The sequence below is a fragment of the Sapajus apella genome, unplaced genomic scaffold (genome assembly GCF_009761245.1).
Source record: "Sapajus apella isolate SASKATOON/1434 unplaced genomic scaffold, GSC_monkey_1.0 scaffold232, whole genome shotgun sequence".
Classification (NCBI taxonomy): Eukaryota; Metazoa; Chordata; class Mammalia; order Primates; family Cebidae; genus Sapajus; species Sapajus apella.
This window is the reverse complement of record NW_022437172.1, coordinates 464,826-484,124: the sequence shown is the minus strand read 5'-3', so window position 1 is coordinate 484,124 and position 19,299 is coordinate 464,826. Positions and strand designations below refer to the sequence as shown.

The window sequence follows — 19,299 nt, the reverse complement described above, 5'->3', positions numbered from 1 at the left end:
GGAGGAGGGAGGAGGGAGGAGGGAGGAGGGAGGAGGGAGGAGGGAGTTCTGTCTTTTACCTCTTGATTTCCCTAAGAGCTGAGGTTTCTTCATCTGCTGCCTTGGGAACTCAGCCGGGCCCTTTTGCTGGAGCAGGATGTGTATGACGGGTAAACAAGCCATCTGTGTGAACCCTGTGGCTTCAAGCATCTCTGGTGTGAGGCGGAAATGGCTCTGAGCTATTCTGAGCGCTGGCATCTGGGTGCCCTTACTCAGCATCCTGGGACACCAGCTTTTGCACCTTCTGTGTCACTGCAACTGTAGTTCATTCTTTTACCACAGGCAATCCCAGGTCTGATGCCAGTGTTTCTTTAGGACACACCCATTCTACCCTATGGTGGCATCCCAAGTGTGTGGTGTCCTGGTTTAGGGGTTTGGGAGACAGGATCTCGAGCAGCTCCCCAGGAGCCTCTGTCTCTGGGTCCTCCATGGTGGGCGCTTGGAGGGAGTGAGCCTCGGCTGTGAAACTGGAATGAGTCTGGGTTTCCAGCTGATGGGGAGCTTTTATTTCTGATCTAGTATACTGCCCATTGGTTTCTAAATTACAGCTTTGCTGTCACCCTCTGTGTGTTACAGGTTTGGTTTCCAGGGCAGCAGGCTGAGTCTGCAAGATGGTTATTGAAGAACAGTGGAGGAGGAAGCTGGAGTGGCTGCAGGAGAGACTGGCCAGGGAAGCCCTCAGAGCTGTCCTGAGTGGGCTGGGGCGACCAGCCCTGGTCTCTCTCCAGCACAGGCCTTTTGCTGTGGCCCCTCAGAGGTGGGTGTTGCTGTGGGCAGTGCTCTTTGCAGCTGAGGTGTCCTGGAGCCAGCTGCCAGCGGCAGTTAACGCATCCACATCAGAGCCCAGATCGACTGTGTGGCCATGTTGCTAGAGGCTGGCCTTGCTGACCCTCCAGGGGTCACCCTCACTGACCCTCCAAGCCTTAGCCTCCACGTCCTCACCACCGAGGTCCTAGCCAGTACATTCAAGCTCCTTCTGTCTGCTCGGAGAACTCTTACTCATACTGTAAGACCAAGGTTAAACATCACCTCTGCTGAGCTGCCCATCTCTGACAGTCACCTTTCCAGCACTGGACCTCTGTTCCCCTCGCAGGGCTCCACAGCGCCTCCTTACTACCCATCCTGCAATTTACATTTGTCCTACGGAAATAATGTCTTGCAAGTCTGCTCCCCACCCTGCATTCACCAGGAGTCCCCTGGGATCAGACAGTCTTTTCTTTCTCCTTTCATCCTCGATCCCCAGTGCCATGCCTGGAACATGGAGGTGGCTCTTGACTTTGTTGAATGAATGAATGTAGGAGGGAGGCAAAGGGAAGGGGTGGTGGGGGACCCTCCTCCAGCCAAGCCGACTCCCTGGTGTCAGGGCCCAGACAGAGCCCCCTGCCCCCAGCCTGGGACCCTCACTGCTTCTGGCTCCTGTGGGCAGGAAGGGCCCCATCCTCAGGGGGCACAGTGGCTGAGGCTGCCAGGGAAACTATGACAGACAGGTGCAGCCACACCTGCTGACATCTCTCCTCCATCCTCATCCTCCTTGGGAGACCTCCCCTGGATTCTTAGTGGCCGGAGCTCTGTCAGCTTAACAAATGGAGCGAGGGTTACCTGGAGCCTTTCCTTCTTGTTTTAAACTCCCTCCTCCTGTCACCAGGAGGGTCTGAGAGCAGAGGAGGGAAGGGGACTCACCCCCAGGGTGAGGACTTTGAGCTCTCCCTCCCTTGGGCAGCCACCCAGCCCTTTAAAGGTTAATTGTGTTTATGTGACATCTTCAGGAGATTGCCGGGTTTGACAAAATGGAGGGAAGAGTGATTAATGGCTGGTGTCCTTGCTGCCGCCCCAACAGTGAGGGAGGCTCTGTCAGCTGCCCAGGAGCTGCACCGGTGGCTCCCAGCTTCTGCCTTTCAGCAGGCTTCAGGACAAGCACTCCTGGACCAAGAGGAGGCTGTCATTCTGCACTGAGGCTGGGGAGTTGCCGTCTTGGGAAAACCAGATTTCGCTCCAGGCCAGAGTGGATCCCTGTGGGACTGCAGGCAGAAGAGAACAGAAGTCTGTGACCCACTGAGGCTAGTTGTTGAACTTCATGACTTTTGCATCATGCCCTCTAATACAGTCCAACGTGTCTTAGTAGAACGATTATGTTTTAGGCTGTGCAGCAATCAAATAGTTCAACTTAACACTGGCCGGGTGCAGTGGCTCACATCTAAACTGCCAGCACTTTGGGAGGCCAGGACAGGAGGACCACTTAAGCCCAGGAGTTGGAGACCAGCCTGGGCAACACAAGGACACCCCACCTCTACAAAACATTTAAAAGTCAATGGAGTGTGGTGGCACTCAAGACTCAGGAGGCGGAGTGGGAGGACTGCTTGAGCCCAGTGCCTCACGCACTGCAGCCCAGGTGACAGAGCAAGCCCATCTCAGAACAACGACAACAGCAACATTTAATTCTCCCACCACAATTTACTTTTTAAGTGCCTCGTTGGAGGTGTGCTGGGCTTGCCTCTTGAAGTCAGGGCTCCATTTTGCTGTGGCATCAGGCACAGCCTGGGTGCTGAGTGGGCTTTTTGAGCAAATGATAAATGTGTGAAAGGTGACTCTCAGGGGCGAGTTCAGGGGAAGCCAGGTGTCAGGGGGAATGAGCAGACTCTTGCCCAGGAGGGAGTAGTCTCAACTGTGGGGAATGGGGGAAGCAGAGAATGGATGGGAGGGCGGGGAGCATGCAGCCCCCAAGACCTGGCACTCCAGCCAGCCTTGGGCCTCTGTTGCCATGTTTGGGGTCTTTGATACAAGCATTCCTGCAAGAGTGCCTTGCATGCCCTCAACTTTCCCATCGAGAAGGACAGGAAGTGAGTAGGTGAGTGGTCTGATCCTTCTTGACCCCCGTTTTTCTTTTCTTCCTTTTTTTTTTTTTTGAGATGGAGTTTCACTCTGTTGCCCAGGCTGGAGTGCAATGGTGCAATCTCCACTCACCTCAACCTCTGCCTCCTGGGTTCATGTGACTCTCCTGCCTCAGCCTCGCAAGTAGCTGGGTTTACAGGCACATGCAACCACACCTGGCTAATTTTTTGTATTTTTAGTAGAGATGGATTTTCACCATGTTGGCCAGGATGGTCTCAAACTCCTTTCTCTTTCTCTTGTTCTTTCTCTTTTTGGAGATGGAGTCTTGCACTGTCGCCTAGGCTGCAGTGCAATGGTGTGATCTTGGCTCACTACAATCTCCACTTCCCAGGTTCAAGCGATTCTCCTGCCTCAGCCTCCAAAGTAACTGGAATTACAGGTGCCTGCCACCACACCTGGCTAATTTTTTGTAGAGACGGGGTTTCACTATGTTGGCCAAGCTGGTCTCCAACTCCCGACCTTGTGATCCACCTGCCTCAGCCTCCCAAAGTGCTGGGATTACAGGTGTGAACCACCACGCCTGGCTTCTTTCTCTTTCCTTCTTCCTTTCCCTTCTCTTCCCTTCCTTCCTCTTTTTCTTTCTTCTCTCTTTCGTTTCCTTCCTTCCTTCCCTCCTTCTTTCCTCCCTCCCTCCCTCCCACCTCCCTCCCTTCCTTTCTTTTATTTCTTCTCAGTCTTGCCCTGTTGCCCAGGCTGGAGTGCAGGGAGCCGTTGGTCTTCTGGAACTCCACACAGTGTTCTACCCGTTGAGTTACAAGGAGGAAAGAAAGAGAAAAATCATCAGCCAGCATATGACTCAACTAGAGAGTGGGGTGAAATTCTAGGAGGATGGGAAGGAAGGTCTTTGGCAGGAGCCGGGCTGAAGTTATCTGTACAAAACATCTTCCCACACATAATCACCTCGACAAACACAGCTCATGCTCTCCCACACACTTGGACATGTGGGTGCATAGATGCTTGGTATATATTCTCCTCAGGCATGATTAGTTGGCAGCAGAAGAAATACTCACCAGGCCAGCTGTTTCAAAGCATTGCTAACATTTCTAGGTAAGCACCCTGTGCAAAGTCACTGCCTTCAAGAAATAGTTAAGAATACCTTCTAGGAAAGTGATGTATCAGAGTGGCTAAGAGCACAGGCTAGAAAGCTCTGGCTTGAATGCTGGTCCCCTGGGTATGAACTGTGTGGTCGTGGGTAAGTTATAACTCAGCTCTCCGTGTTTTTGCTGTCCTCATCTCTAAAATGTAGAAGATGCATTATGTGGGACTGATGAGAAATTAAATGAAAACACAGAGGTAGAGTGCTCAATACACGGTGCTCCTCGTTATTTGTATGTGACTCTGGAGTTTTACAGAGTACTGATACAATACAATAATCCTGGGAAATATTAAGACAGATACTGTTTCCCCCATTGTACCCATGAAGAAAGTGGTTCTTCTTAGAAATGGCCTGTATCTGCTTGTGAATGACAAGTGTAGGCTGGAACCCAGTCAGCAAATTGTCTAGGTTCCGCCTTCAAAATTTCTAGACTGATGCTTCTTGTCACCTCCACTACCACCACCCTGGTACAGGGCAGGCACCATCAGCTTCCGGCTCCTACCTGCCCTTCAGATTCCACCATTGCTCCCCTTGTGAAATCTCCATACAGCAGCAGGGGTGATGTTGTTAAACCTTAGATCACTCTAGGTCACACTCCAGCTAAAAGCTTCCAATGGGTTTCCAATCCCACTAGAAGAAAAATTCTGCAACCCTTTCATAACCTCCAAGGCCCTGCTGGATCCATTCCCATCCTATTCCCTGCAGCCACCTGCTCCAACACACCCACCCTGTTCCCTGCACGCGTTGGGTGTGTCAGGTGCAGTGCTACCTCAACACCTTCTTCCTAGAGTTCTCGTCCCCCAGCTCAATGGTTCATTCCCCCTCCTTCTACAGACCATTACTCAAGGGGCATCTCAGTAAGGCCTTTCCTGATCATGTAACTTAAAATTGCACCCCCACCCATAAAACTCACAGTCGCTGTTTTATTTTCCTCTGTAGCCGGCCTTCTAACATGGCATGTACTGCTGCTTTGTAAAGGGACATTTCGCATCCACTCGTTTCATGTCTACCTCCCATCACTGAAATGAAAGCCCCAGGAGGGTGGGTCTTTGTTTTTGTTTATTACCATATTCTCGGTGCTTGGAACAGAGCCTGGCATATACTGTAGCAGGAGCTCAACAAGTATCTGTTGGGTGACTGAAGGCTAGCTGGGTGCTCTCTCCACTAAACCACTTACTTGCCTTGACGCTGCAGCACACCCAGAAAAGCATTATCTCATCTTGGCAGGACAGCGTGTCTTGTGTGATTCAAATGCTAGGCTCTGAGTAAAACCAGGCTCACTAGGAGAGATGTCAGCAATGCTAAAACCTAAGACTCAGGTATTCAATCAGCCCCAGGATTGTCCCAGGAACTCCCAGTCGATCCAGAGGAAGGCAGGCCTAATAATGCCCTGAAGAGAAGGCTCTGGACCACCAGGACTTGAAAACATTATTCCAAGAGGAACCTCCCTGAGATCTGAATAAAACCTTTACTAACTGACAAGCTAGTAGCCAAGGGTGGGTTCAGTAAACGGAGATATTTAATATAGGAAGAATACATTTATTATAATTCTTTAGCTATATATATATATATATGGCTAAGGAATATAGCTAAATACAGCTAAAGAATACAGCTATATATAAATATATATAGCTAAATTATAATGTACATATAAGTTATAATAAATGTATATAAATAAATTCTTTAGCTACATATATACCTAAAGAATTATAATACAGGTATTCTTCCTTATTTTTTTAAATACCTATGTTTACTGAATATATATATAGATAGATAATTATAATACATTATAAAGGAATATAAAGAATAATACATTGTAATAAATGTATAGCCATAAACATGCGTGTGTGTGTGTGTGTGTGTGTGTGTGTGTGTGTGTGTGTGTGTGTGTGTATAGCTAAAGAATTATAATAAAACAGATTTTTTGGAGACAAATGTTTCTCTATTACCCAGGCTTGAGTGTAGTGGCATAATCTTGGCTCACTGCAACCTCCATCTCCCAGAATCAAGCAATCCTCCTGTCTCAGCCTCCCAAGTAGCTAGGGCCAGAGGCATGCACCACCACCCCTCACAAATTTTTTATTTTCGGTAGAGATGGGAGTTTCACTATCTTGCCTAAGCTGGTCTCAAAGTCCTGAGCTCAAGCAACCCACCAGCTTCAGCCTCCCAAAGTGCAGGGATTACAGGCGTGAGCCAGTGTGCCCAGACGAATTATTATAAAACAGATCTTTAAATCTTGATTCATTCAATAAATATCTTTGAGTGCTTATGATAGAGCCAGCACTGTGCTAGGCACAAAGGCTAAGGAGATCAAGACACCTTTCCTGCCCTCAAGATCTTGCTGACTAGTGGGAAATCAAGTCAACAGACAGACAGAAAGTGAGGGAAGTGGCGCGGCAGGGCTGAGCCAGTGCAGGTGCCACCAGACACATTAAAGAACCTAATGCAATCTTGGGGTTCAGAGGAGGTACCCCCAAGGTTTACTTTCCCTTTGAAAAATAATGGTGGAATGGAGGTAGTGGCAGTGATGCATACAGAAGTGCCTGGAAGGGGAGCATAGAGTACAAGGCAATGGAGCTGATGGTGAAGTGATGATGCAGACAGGAGCCAGGTCATGAAGGATAAAGAATACCACACTAGCCATGCAAAAATGCTTTTCCTGGCAAGTAAAGGATTCAAACTCCACTTCAGAATTGAGTAACTCATCTGAGCAAGAAAGAATCAATCATGATTAGCCCACTTCAAAGGGGTAGGGCCTTATTGACTGGCACTGGAAGATACTTGGACAAGGAGAGCGGGATGTGCCAAGAATCCAGGCAGAACCGTGTCCACTCTGCTCTCCAGCCAACCCTTCCAGTAGGGCAGCCACGAGCCACCTGTGGCTGTTCCAGTTAACACTCAATGTAAATGTTAAGGTTCTGTTCATCAGACCACTTGCCACATTTCAGGTGCTCAGTAACCACATGCAAGAGTCACTCCAAACCTACACTGGCTCAGTGGGACTGCCTATAAAAAGTAAATAAATAAATATCCACATGTAGCTAGTATGAATAGCTACCATATTGAATGGTGCAAAGAACATTTTCATCATTACAGAAAGTTCTTTTGGACAGCATTGCCCTAGATGTTGTTGCTTTCTGTACATTAGACTCAGGAGTACTATTGCCATGGGTGGCTCAGGCAGTCTTATAAGCACAGGAGAAATTGCAGATAAGCAGCACATGCCCACATTTCAGTCAACAGGGGATCACATGTATGACAGTGTTCCCACATGATTCTAAAATACTGCATCTTTACTGTACCTTTTCTATGTTTCGTTATGTTTAGATACACAAATACTTGCCATTGTGCCACAAGTACCTCCAGTATTCAGTACGGTGTTACAGCACACAGCCCAGGTGTGTGGCAGGCCGTGCCATCTACGTCTGTGTAAGTGCACTCTGTGATGTTCATACAAGGACACTGCCAACAATGCATTTCTCAGTGTGTACCCATCATTAAGTGGCACATGACTGTAATTGCTATTATAAATCACAGCAGACCCTTGAACAACATGGATCTGAATTGTGTGGGTCCACTTATACATGGCTTTTCTCCCACCTCTGCTGCCCCTGACAAGCAAGTCCAGATGAATTCTAAGTTGAAAGGCCTAAAATGGTATCAGAAAGAAGACAACAAATGACTGAACAAAAATATATCGATATATTAAACTAACCATATTTCAAATTGTTTTAAGTAAATGGCTAAATGACATAAAAAGGTGGTCAGTTCCAGTTGCATAATACATTAATTGAATACATAATTTTTTCTTTAAGAAGTTCATGACATTTTGCTGTGAGGCTGGTGAATTCTTGATCTCATTCTTGAGGTAAGCTCTCCATGATCTACGTGGGTGATTTCTGGTGTGTCTGTGTTAAGGTGGGATATAGGGACAATCCCACTTCCAGGTAATGTGACAGAACAGGAAGAGGAGTGGACCCTCAGGTGATGACCATACCTGTGTTCCACTCATGGTGGCAGTTGCCCCAGGGCAGGTTGATGGTGAAGCTGCTGAAGATGTAGAAAAGGGCCCAGGCCAGCACAATGATGTAGCAGACGTTGAGGACAATGACGATCATCTGGGGGGGCATAGTCAATGCCTTCGGGGAAACTGCAGAATTGGGCTAGGGACAGTGGACAGTGGTGGCGCATGCCTACAATCCCAGCTATAGTGGGACACTGAGGTGGGAGGGTTGTCTGAGGCTGGGAGTTAATTTACCATTGAGGAAAACAACTATTTTTGTAACTTCCTGTGAATCTACAATTATTTCAAAATAAAAATGTAAAGAAAATCCTACATATGGAAAAATAATGAAATTAAACACTGCGAATTTTAAATACTTGTGTCAAGATACAACTTTTATTTATTTATTTTGAGATGGACTTTCCCTCATTGTCCAGGCTGGAGTGCAGTGGCGTGATCTCAGCTCACTGCAACTCTGCCTCCCGGGTTCAAGCAATTCTTCTGCCTCAGCCTCCTAAGTAGCTGAGATTACAGGCACCCACCACCACACCCAGCTATTTTTTTGTATTTTTAGTAGAGAGTGGTTTCACCATGTAAGTCAGGCTGGTCTCGAACTCCTGACCTCAGGTGATCAGCAGCCTCAACCTCCAAAAGTTCTGGGATTACACGCATGAGTCACCCCACCTGGCCGAGATAGAATTATTAATGAAATAATTTTTCCTCATTTAAAGTTATCTTTTAAAATGCTTTATAATTGATTTAAATGTGTCTTAAAATACAAAGACATTGTTATGTATCTAAACCATATAGATAAAGCAGCTTTGCACTCTACTTAACTAACCTAAACCCTTTGCCCCATGCTTACTGCTGTTTCTTCCCCATTCTCTGATGGACCAGCTGACTAGCTCAGTATGCAGCCCACACAAACCAAGGGTTTAACATAGAGACTTATGATCTTATCCTAACCTCGGAACTGCTGCTGCATTACTCCAGTCATTCCAGAAAGGTTTATAACCACTAATGAAGATGCCGTGGAATCAGGCACAGAGCTATTCACCCTCAAAAATGGGGCAGATCTTCCTCCAGGCTGTGATACCTCCCTGGCTAGTGTACTGGCCTAGTGCTGTGTCCAGAAGGAAGAGAGGAATGACATAAAGAGGAAGATGAGGTAGGGGATGAAGAAGGCACCTGTGGTTAGAAAGACTGAGGAGTTAACTATGAAAATTTGTCTCCATTGAGGATGGAGATACATTTCTGTGGATTGTAACTTTTAGGAGAATATTTCTTTTCTGAACAAGAAGTCAGATTTCATTGTGTCTGAAACTATTCTTGAGTGGTGCTTTTGTGTCATCCTGGGTGAGCCTTCAGAAAGAGGAGGTCAGGAGTGGAGAGTCACTCCAGCAGAAGGGATATGGTGGTATGCATTTATCTTTTATGCTGGAGAAAAGACTCTAAAGGGAGTGGATTGGGTTTGCAAATTCTCATGTTGGACCAAGAATTTCTTATATTGTTCTGAATTATATAACTAAACACTTACTGAGTCTTGATTAGTTTGTTTTAGAAAAATAAACCATTTTATTAAAAAAAAAAAAAAAGAAAAGAAAACAGGCTGTTTATTTCCTGGGACTATCCTCATTATCCGCATTCACTTCTTCCCACTGCCAACCCACAGTGCCAGTTGGAACCTCGGAGGTAGAGAACACGCACAGCTGCAGGAGATAGCTGTCGAGATGTCTGGAACCATGACAGAGATCAAGAGTCACCGCATTACATAAGGTCTACATGGTCTCTTGTCTTTCTTCACTGCAGAGTTCCAGTCTGCACCTATTAAAGTTTGCTCCCTACTGAACAATCACTGCCTAACACACAACTTGTGGCAATAACAAGGAGCTTATTAAATAATGGATGCCTAGGAGCACTGGCACAGCCCACGGTCTAGAATTCTTTTCAAAGAAATCATTGGTGTTAATGTCAGGTAGTCTTTCAGCAGGCTGAAATCGTATTTCAGTCACTGTTATGATCTGAATGCATCCCATGAAGTTTGTGTGTTGGGAACTTAATTCCCAGTGCAACAGTGTTGGGATGTGGAGCCTAACCAGATGTGAGCAAGCCACAAGGGCTCTGCCCTCCTGAATGGATTAACGTTATTACTGTGAGAATGTGTTTGTTATTAAAGTGAGTTTGGGCCAGGCATGCTGGCTTACACCTGTAATCCCAGCACTTTGGTAGGGTGAGGTAGAGGATCATTTGAGCCCAGGAGTTCAAGACCAGCCTGGGCAACATGGCAAAACTCTGTCTCTAAAGAAAAAATAAAAAGTTAGCTGGCCATGGCCAGGCACGCCTGTAATCCCAGCACCTCAGGAGGCTGAGGTGGGAGGATTGATTAAGTCTGGGAGCTCGGGCCTATAGTGAGCTGTGATTGTGCCACTGCCCTCCCTCCAGCCTGGGTGACAGAGCAAGACCCTGTCTCAAAAAAAAAAAAAAGTGTATTTGGCTCTCTGTCTTTTGCATGCATACTCTCTTGCCTTTCTGCCTTTTGCCATGGGATGACACTCAAAAAAGGTTTTTACCAGAGATGGACTCTTTGCCCTGGACTTCTCAACCTCCAAAACTATAAGAAATAAATCTCAGCTTCTTATAAATTACCCATCTCAGGTGTTTTGTTGTGGCAACACAAAACGAACTAAGCCAGGAATCTGTGTCCCTCTGTTTTTATAAGTATTGGCAGAGACAAGACTACTGATGTCAGATATTCTGGTATTTTCACTACCATGGACCTCTCATCTGCTGGCAAAGTGGACAGGCGAGTTCATAGGATATAGTCAGCAGAGAAGAGAGAACTGGACAGAGAGGAAAATCTGCTTATCTGCAGAAGGTTCCCCTCAAGCTTCAACTGAGTACTAGTCAGTGCATATGCGTGAGAACACTGAGATGAGGGAAAGAACCATCCAAAATGATTGAAAGTAATGGTGCTCACATACTGCTAGACAATAATCTCAAGATTCACCAGGCATTAGGCAGAGTACGCAGAAGGGCATTTCCTCAGTAATGGGGAATAATTATCCCTAGACTGAGTACACTTCTGGTCCTACCTAACAAATCTTAAAAGCAAGACATAAAAAGATCAAGTAACTTCACTGGTCCAAGAACAGAGCTCAAGAATATTTATTGAAATATGAAATTGGCCAGGTGCGGTGGCTCACTCCTATAATCCCAGCACTTTGGGAGGCCGAGGTGGGCAGATCAAAAGATCAGGAGTTCAAGATCAGCCTGGCCAACATAGTGAAACCCCGCCTCTACTAAAAATACAAAAATTAGCCAGGCATGATGGCGCACACCTGTACTCCCATCTACTCTGGAGGCTGAGGCAGGAAAATCACTTGAACCCGGGAGGTGGAGGTTGTGGTGAGTTGAGATCACATCACTGCACTCCAGCCTGGGCAACAGAGTGAGAATTCATGTCAAAAAAAAAAAAAAAAGGATATATGAAATTATCCAGCAACCCATAAAGCAAAAATATTACCAGGTCTGGTATTCAATCAAAAATTACCAGGAGAGCAAAGAATTAGGAAAATGTTACTCATAACAAGGAGATAAATCAATCAATTGAACCTTACTCATTATTTACACAGATGTTACAATTAGCAGATGAGGGCATTGAAAAATTATTATAACTGTATTGCATGTGTTCCAAAAGTTAGAGACATAAAAGATATTGAAAAAGACCCAAATAAAACTTCTGGACATGAGCACTACAATGTGTGAGATGTTTAAAAAATACATTGGATGGAATTAATGTTAGTAGGCAGAGCAAAAGAAAATATTAGTGAACTTTAACTATAGTAGAAACTATCCAAAATAAAACACAGAGAGAAAAAAGAAAATTTTTGCCTGGTGCTGTGGCTCATGCCTGTAATCCCAGCACTTTGGGAGACTGAAGCGGGTGGGTCACCTGAGGTCAGGAGTTCAGGACCAGCCTGACCAACATGGTGAAACCTCGTCTCTATTAAAAGTACAAAAATTAGCTGGGTGTGGTGAGTGTCTGTAATCCCAGCTACTTAGGAGGCTGAGGCAGGAGAATCACTTGAACCTGGGAGGTGGAGGCTGCAGTGAGCTGAGATCGTACCACTGCACTCCAGCCTGAGCAACAGAGACTCCATTTCAAAAAAGAAAAGAAAAGAAAATTATAAAAAAGAACAGGTATGCATAAGTGGTGAGACAGCTTCAAATAGTTTAATGTAATTGGAGTCTGTAAAAGAACTAAAAGGGTGAGAAAAAGCTTGAAGAAATAATGACTAAAAATTTTACAAATTTTACGAAAACTATAAAACTACAGACCAAAATGTTCAACACCACCAAGACAAAAGAAAATGAAAAAAATAGGCCAATGCACATCATAATCATATTATTTAAACCATGTGGAGTTTTTAAGGGAAAACCTTAAAAGGCACCAGAGAAAAAGGACACATGTACAAACAAACAAAGATAAGAATAACATCAAAATAAACTGAAAATGAATGAAAGATGTAAATGCAAGATGTCAAACTATGAAAAGCATGCAAGAGAACCTAGGAAATACCCTTCTTGACAGAGGATTTGGCACAGCATGGATATGCCTAAGTCTCCAAAAGCAAGTGCAACTACAATTATTGGCAAGTGTGACCTAATACACAAAAGAGCTGCTGCACAGCAGAAGAAATTACCCACAGAATAAACAGACAACCTGCACAATGGAAGAAATGTTTCCACGTATGCATCTGATGAAGTCTAATATCCAGGATCTACCTTAAAAACATTAAGCAAATAAATCAGCAAAACAAAAACCCAATGAAGAAAGGGCAAGGGGCATGAAAATATGCATCTCAAAAGGCAGCTTACAGCAACAAACAGACATGACAACATTTCTCTACCACAGTAATCACCAGAGAAATGCAAAGCAAAAGGCCCATAGATAGTATTTCACGCTGGTCAGAATGGCGATTATGACACAGTCTGCAAGAATGAATGCCATCAAGGCAGAGGAGAGAGGTTGCTGGTCTGCTGTTGGTGGAAATGCAGACTAGTTCAGACACTATGGTAAATTTAAACCCTGTGGGAATTTCTCAAGTAACTTCCTCGACATCGTTAATCCTCACAAAAACTTCCATGAAAACCACACTAAGATTCCGTCTCATTCCACTCAGAATGAATACTACCAAAAACAAAACACAAATTTTTGAAGGCTCCAGCCAGTGTACACTTACAGAAGGGCAACCTCTTAAACACTATTGATGGGGATGTAAATTAGGATTCACACTATGAAAACCAGATAGAGGTTCCTGAAAAAATTCACAGTACAACTACCAGGTCAGCTAGCAGCCCCACCACTGGTTCCACATTTAAAGCAGTTGAAATCCCTAGTTTGAACAGAGCTATCTGCCTTCCCGTGGGAACTGAAACACTTGTAACTGTGGTCAAGATACAGAACCAATCTACCTGTCCATACACAGCAGCAGGGATAAAGAAACTGCTATACAGATACACCACGGAATATATTTCAGCCATAAATCTTTCAGAAATCCTGCCATCTTCAGCCACATGAAGAAACCTGGTGAACAACAGGTCCAATGAATGAGCCTGCTAGACAAAGTCCCATTCCATATATCTCAGGCATGTAGGCTGAAAAAACTTTATTTCCTAGAAGTAGAAAGTTCAATGGGCATTACCAGAGGCTGCTGGGGAGATGGAGGGGGTCTTGGAAGGAATCAGCAACGGGTACAAAGTTACACTCAGATGAGAGGAATCAATTCTGTATCAAAATTTTCCTTGTACCCTCTAATAACGTTTAGTGTATGGCAAACAGTATTTTAAGAAATATGAAGAAACAATGCTAAAATTTATGTAGAAATGCGAAACACCCTGAATTTCCAAAGCTATCCTCAGAAATACAAACCATTGTGGATGCAACACATTCCCCGAGTTCTAATTAAATAAAAATCTCTAATTAACCAACCTATATATTGCTGGCATACACAGAGAAACACAGAGCAGTGAGCAAAATGAGGGCACAATAATAAACACAAATAACACTATGTACACAATAATAAACACAAATTTATACAGAGTGAACATTTTTCAAAACACCACCAAAATGACACAATAGGGAAGGTTTTCAAAACTAGCTATCCACATGCTAAAGAATAATATAGGACTCTTATGCTATTAAGTGTGCAATAATCAACTGAAAAAGATTAAAAGATTCTATACAAAACTTGCAACCATAAAGCGCCTACAAAGACAACCTCAGTTATGGATGTATTTAGAGCAACTTGGATGTATGCTCACGGTTTACAAAAAGTGACAAAAATACATGGGAAAAAAATCACTGACAATGGACTGCTTTGGTAGTGATTTTTTTTTCTTGATTAATAACCAGCAGCACAGCTAACCAAAAAATTATGCATATGTGGGACCACGTGAAACTGAAGAGTTTGTACCCAACAAAGGAAAACAGTGATCAAAATGAAAAAGCATACTAAAAATTATTTGAAATTTTGGGCACACAGAGTGGATAAGGGGTTATTTTTGAAAAGGCACAAGCCAGTAACACAGCCACCTGGCAAAAAAACTAAACAACAGAAAAATAACCAGATCAAAATTGGGCAAATAACCTGAATAGATACCTGTGCAAAGACAGGAAACTGAACCAATGATTACAAAATCGTGGTTAACATTACTACTCATATGCAATCCCAGCACTTTGGGTAGGCTAGTTGGGCGGATTACCTGAGGTCAGCAGTTTGAAACTAGCCTGACCAATATGGTGAAAGCCCATCTCTACTAAAAGTACAAATATTAGACTGGCATCATCGTGGTGGGCGTCTGTAGTCCCAGCTACTCAGGAGGCTGAGACAGAATTGCCTGAACCCAGGACATGAAGGTTGCAGTGAGCCGAGATTGCGGCACTGCACTCCAGCCTGGGCGACAGAGCCAGACTCAGTTTCTTAAAAAAACAACAAAAAAAATAGAAATGTGGGTGTGATTTTAGCAAAAGGGAACTCACACACTCTAGATGGAAATGAAAATTAGGATACCGCAGCTCAGAGCCCCGTGGGGTTCGGAGGGACCCAGGTCCCCGGCTTCACCACGGCTCAGGGCCTGTGCACTCCTAGACACTGGATGCGGGTCAGACGCGGGTATAGCCTTCCTGGCAGGCTTGTGGACGCTGCCACGGCCGGGACCCTACAACCGCCCCCACACGTACGACTGGGGCCCAAATGCCCACAAAGAAGTCAGGGCAGGAAAGCAGGGAGCCATGTAGGAGAAGCAGGGAGGTCTGGAGGGTTCCCGGTGGGGTACGAGTCCCCACCGCTTACCGCAGGGACCTGCCTCCTCCTCCTCCATCCCGTGGAAGCCATCACGGCTTCTCTGAAGAAACTCGCTCTGACCGCGCCGCCGCCTCTCCTCCCTCCGACCGCGCCGCCGCCTCCCCTCCCTCCGACCGCGCCGCCGCCTCCCCTCCCTCCGACCGCGCCGCCGCCTCCCCTCCCCGGACCGCGCCGCCCCTCCCCTCCCCGGACCGCCCCGCCGTCTCTCCTTCCTCTGATCCCCCCAGCCGGATCCTCGCAGGAAGCGCGCTCTTGGCTTCCGTAGGGCACGCAAGCCTGCAGCGCCCCGCCCCTCAAGCGGAAGCGCCACCCCCTCTTAAAAGGGCCGCGGCTCGGCCTGGTCGCAAGCGCTTCGGGTTCCAGCCCAGGCTGAGCCTCTGTCCAGCCGCAGCGGTGAGCCAAAGGCCTCCTGTCTCTCACCCTCCCTGGCTCTAGGGCCCTAGAGGTGGCAGGAGTGGAGCCCTGGGACCCCAGCCCCGAGATCAGCCCCCTTTGCCTGGGGAGCGCCCGCGATCTGCCCCTGCTTCCTCTGGACCTCACGAAGGAAGCGGCCTGGCCGGAGCTCTGGGCGCCTCAGGATCCAGGGCGGGCTCCCTTGCCCCTCTGCAGAGGGGACCCAGAGAGCCACGGGAAGCGGCGGGCTGGAGACACAGTCCCAGGGCAGCAGGGCCTCCTCGGCCTCCCTGTCCGCACCCGTCCTGTGGGAGCCCGGGGGCCTCGCTAGGGCCCAGACACCGCGGCCTCACCAGGGCTGCCTGGGTCACCCAGCTCCCCGGGAGACAGGCAGGGGCCCTGGGGCCCAGCGCTGCCCCACCTCAACTCCATCTTGGGTCAGCGCCCTCAAAGGGCCCTGCGGACTGGACCCAGGCCCACCCCCTTCTGGGGGAGAGGGACTGGCCTCGGCCTTGGTGACACCCACAGGTGGGTCAGTGCTGACCTCTCCTGGGGATCTAGGGGTGAGGTGGGGGATTTCCAGCCACCTCTTGAAGCTCGCTGAGCGCCCCACCCCAGAGAGCATGCAAGAGCAAAGAAAAGGAAGGAGAGCCCTAATATTTTCAATCTTTCAACATCCCACTGACAGCTTTAGACAGATCATTGTGGTGAAAACTAACAAAGAAATTCTGGACTTAAACTTGACACGACCAATTTGACCTGACAGAGTCTTGTTATTTTATCTAACTTACCATCTGTCCTTTTTAGGTGGAGTTGTGCTGACCATTTATATTGAAGCTTAATATTATATGTGCGATTTTTATCCTGTCATTGTTTTGTTAGCTGGTTGTTTTGTAGACTCAATTGTGTAGCTGTTTTATACGGTCTTTGGGCTATGTAGTTAAGTATGTTTTTATGTTAGTAGTACACCATGCAACAGACACAATATTCCACATGTATATTCTTCTCATCTGCATATAAAACACACTATAAGATTGATTACATGTTTGGCCATAAAGCAACTCTCAATAAATTCAAAATAGTTAAAATTAGACCATACTCTCAGACTACAGTGTAATAAAGATATACTTTAACACCAAGAATATCTCTCAAAACCAATTACATGGAAAATAAACAACTTGCTCCTGAATGACTTTCTCATAAAAAATAAAATTAAGGCATACATCAAAAATTCTTTTAAATTAATGAAAACAGACAAAACATGCCAAAATTTCTAGGATACAGCAAAAGTAGTGTTAAGAAGAAAGTATAAACTTTGCTAAATGCCTACATCAAGAGGATAGAAAGATCATAAATTAACAATCTAACACCATACCAAATGAACTAGGTGGACAAGAACAAATTAACCTTGATGCTAACACAAGAAAATAAATAAAATCAGAGCAGAAATGAATGAAACAGATGCAAAAAATTTGTAGAAAAGATCAACAGAACCAAGTTTGTCCTTGGAAAGTATAAAGGCAATTGATAGACTGCTAGTTATATTAACAAAGTAACAAAAGGAAAGACCAAACTAAGCACAATCAGAAATGGCAAAGATGACATTACTAATGATTCCAACAAAAATGCCAAATATCTTCAGGGACTATTGTGAACAACCTATGCACACAAACCAGAAATTCTAGAGGAAATGGATAAATTCTGAAAACATACAACCTCTCAAAAATGAATTAGGAAGAAGTTGAAACCCTGAAATGTCCAATCTTGGGTTGCAAATTGAAGCAGTAATAAAAACCTACCAAGCAACAAAAGCCCAGGACCAGATGAATTTACAGCTGAATTCTACCAGATATACAAAGAACAGCTGGTAGCAATTCTGCTGAAACTATTCCAAAAAACAGAGGAGAGACTTCTCCTTAACTAATTTGTGAAGCCAGTGTCACCCTGATATCAAAACCTAGAAAAGACACAAGAAAAAAAGAAACCTTACAGGTCAATATCTTTGATGACCATATACCCAAAATTCTCAACAAAATGCTAGAAAACTTAATCTAGCAGCACATCCAAAAGTTAATTCACCATCATCCAGTAGATTTCTGGAATCAAAGGTTGTTTCAACATATGCAAATCAATAAATGTGATTTACCACATAAACAGAATTAAAAACAAATGATCACCTCAATAGATGCACAAAACGCTTTTGATACAATTCAGTGTCTCTTTGTGCTTTAAAAAAAGAGAAAACCTCAATAAAGTAGGCATCAAAAGAACATACCTCAAAATAATACGAGCCATCTATGACACAGAGCCAATATTATACTCAATGGGCAAAAGCTGGAAGCAGTCCCCTTGAGAACTAGAACAAAAACGATTCCCATTCTCACCTCTCCTATTCGTTGTAGTACTGGGAATCCTAGACAGAGCAATCAGGCAAGAGAAAGAAATAAAAGGCATTCAAATGGAAAAAGTCAAAAATTGCAAGCATTTCTATACACGAATAATAGACAGCCAAATCATGAGTGAACTCTCATTTACAATTGCTACAAAGAGAATAAAATACATAGGAATACACCTAACAAGGGATGTGAGGGACCTCTTCAAGAACTACAAACCACTGCTCAAGGAAATAAGAGAGGACACAAACAGATGGAAAAACATTCCATGTTCATGGTTAGGATGAATCAATATCATGAAAATGGCCATACTACCCAAAGTAATTTATAGATTCAATGCCATCCCCATCAAGCTACCAATGACTTTATGGAATTGGGGAAAAAAAAAAAACCCTTAAACTTCATATGCAACCAAAAAAGAGCCTGCATATCCAAGACAATTCTAAGCAACGAAAAAAAAAGCTGGAGGCATCACACTACCTGACTTCAAACTATATTACAGACACTTTTCAAAAGAAGACATTTATGCAGCCAAGAAACATATTTTAAAAATCTCATCATCACTGGTCATTAGAAAAATGCAAATAAAAACCACATTGAGACACCACCTCACTCAATTTAGATTTAGAACGGAGATCATTAAAAAATCAGGAGACAACAGATGCTGGAGGGGATGTGGAGAAATAGGAACACTTTTAAACTGTTGGTGGGAGTGTAAGCTAGTTTAACCATTGTGGAAGACAGTTGTGGCATTCCCTCGGGGATCTAGAAACAGAAATACCATTTGACCCAGCAATCCCATTACTGGGTATATATGTAAAGGATTATAAATCATTCTATTGTAAAGACACATGTACACTATGTTTATTGCTGCACTGTTCACAATAGCAAAGACATGGAACCAACCCAAATGCCCATCAATGATAGACTGGACAAAGAAAATGTGGCACATATACACCATGGAATACTATGTAGCTATAAAAAAGGATGAGCTTATGTCCTTTGCAGGGACATGGATGAAACTGGAAACCATCATTCTCAGCAAACTGACACAAGAACAGAAAATCAAACACTGCATGTTCTCACTCATAAGTGGATGTTGAACAATGAGAACACATG

General features: G+C 44.9%; 1 long non-coding RNA gene across 1 annotated transcript in view; it reads right to left on the bottom strand.

Moving 5' to 3' along the window:
• LOC116544829 overlaps nucleotides 1-18,254 on the bottom strand; it is a 24,012-nt gene extending 5,758 nt beyond the window's left edge. Inside the window, exons 1-2 of the long non-coding RNA XR_004266053.1 lie at nucleotides 18,157-18,254; nucleotides 5,505-5,507 (exon numbers count right to left, since the gene is read on the bottom strand). This is a non-coding gene — a long non-coding RNA (uncharacterized LOC116544829). The remainder of the gene's footprint in view (nucleotides 1-5,504; nucleotides 5,508-18,156) is intronic.
• Nucleotides 18,255-19,299: the final 1,045 nt, after the last annotated feature.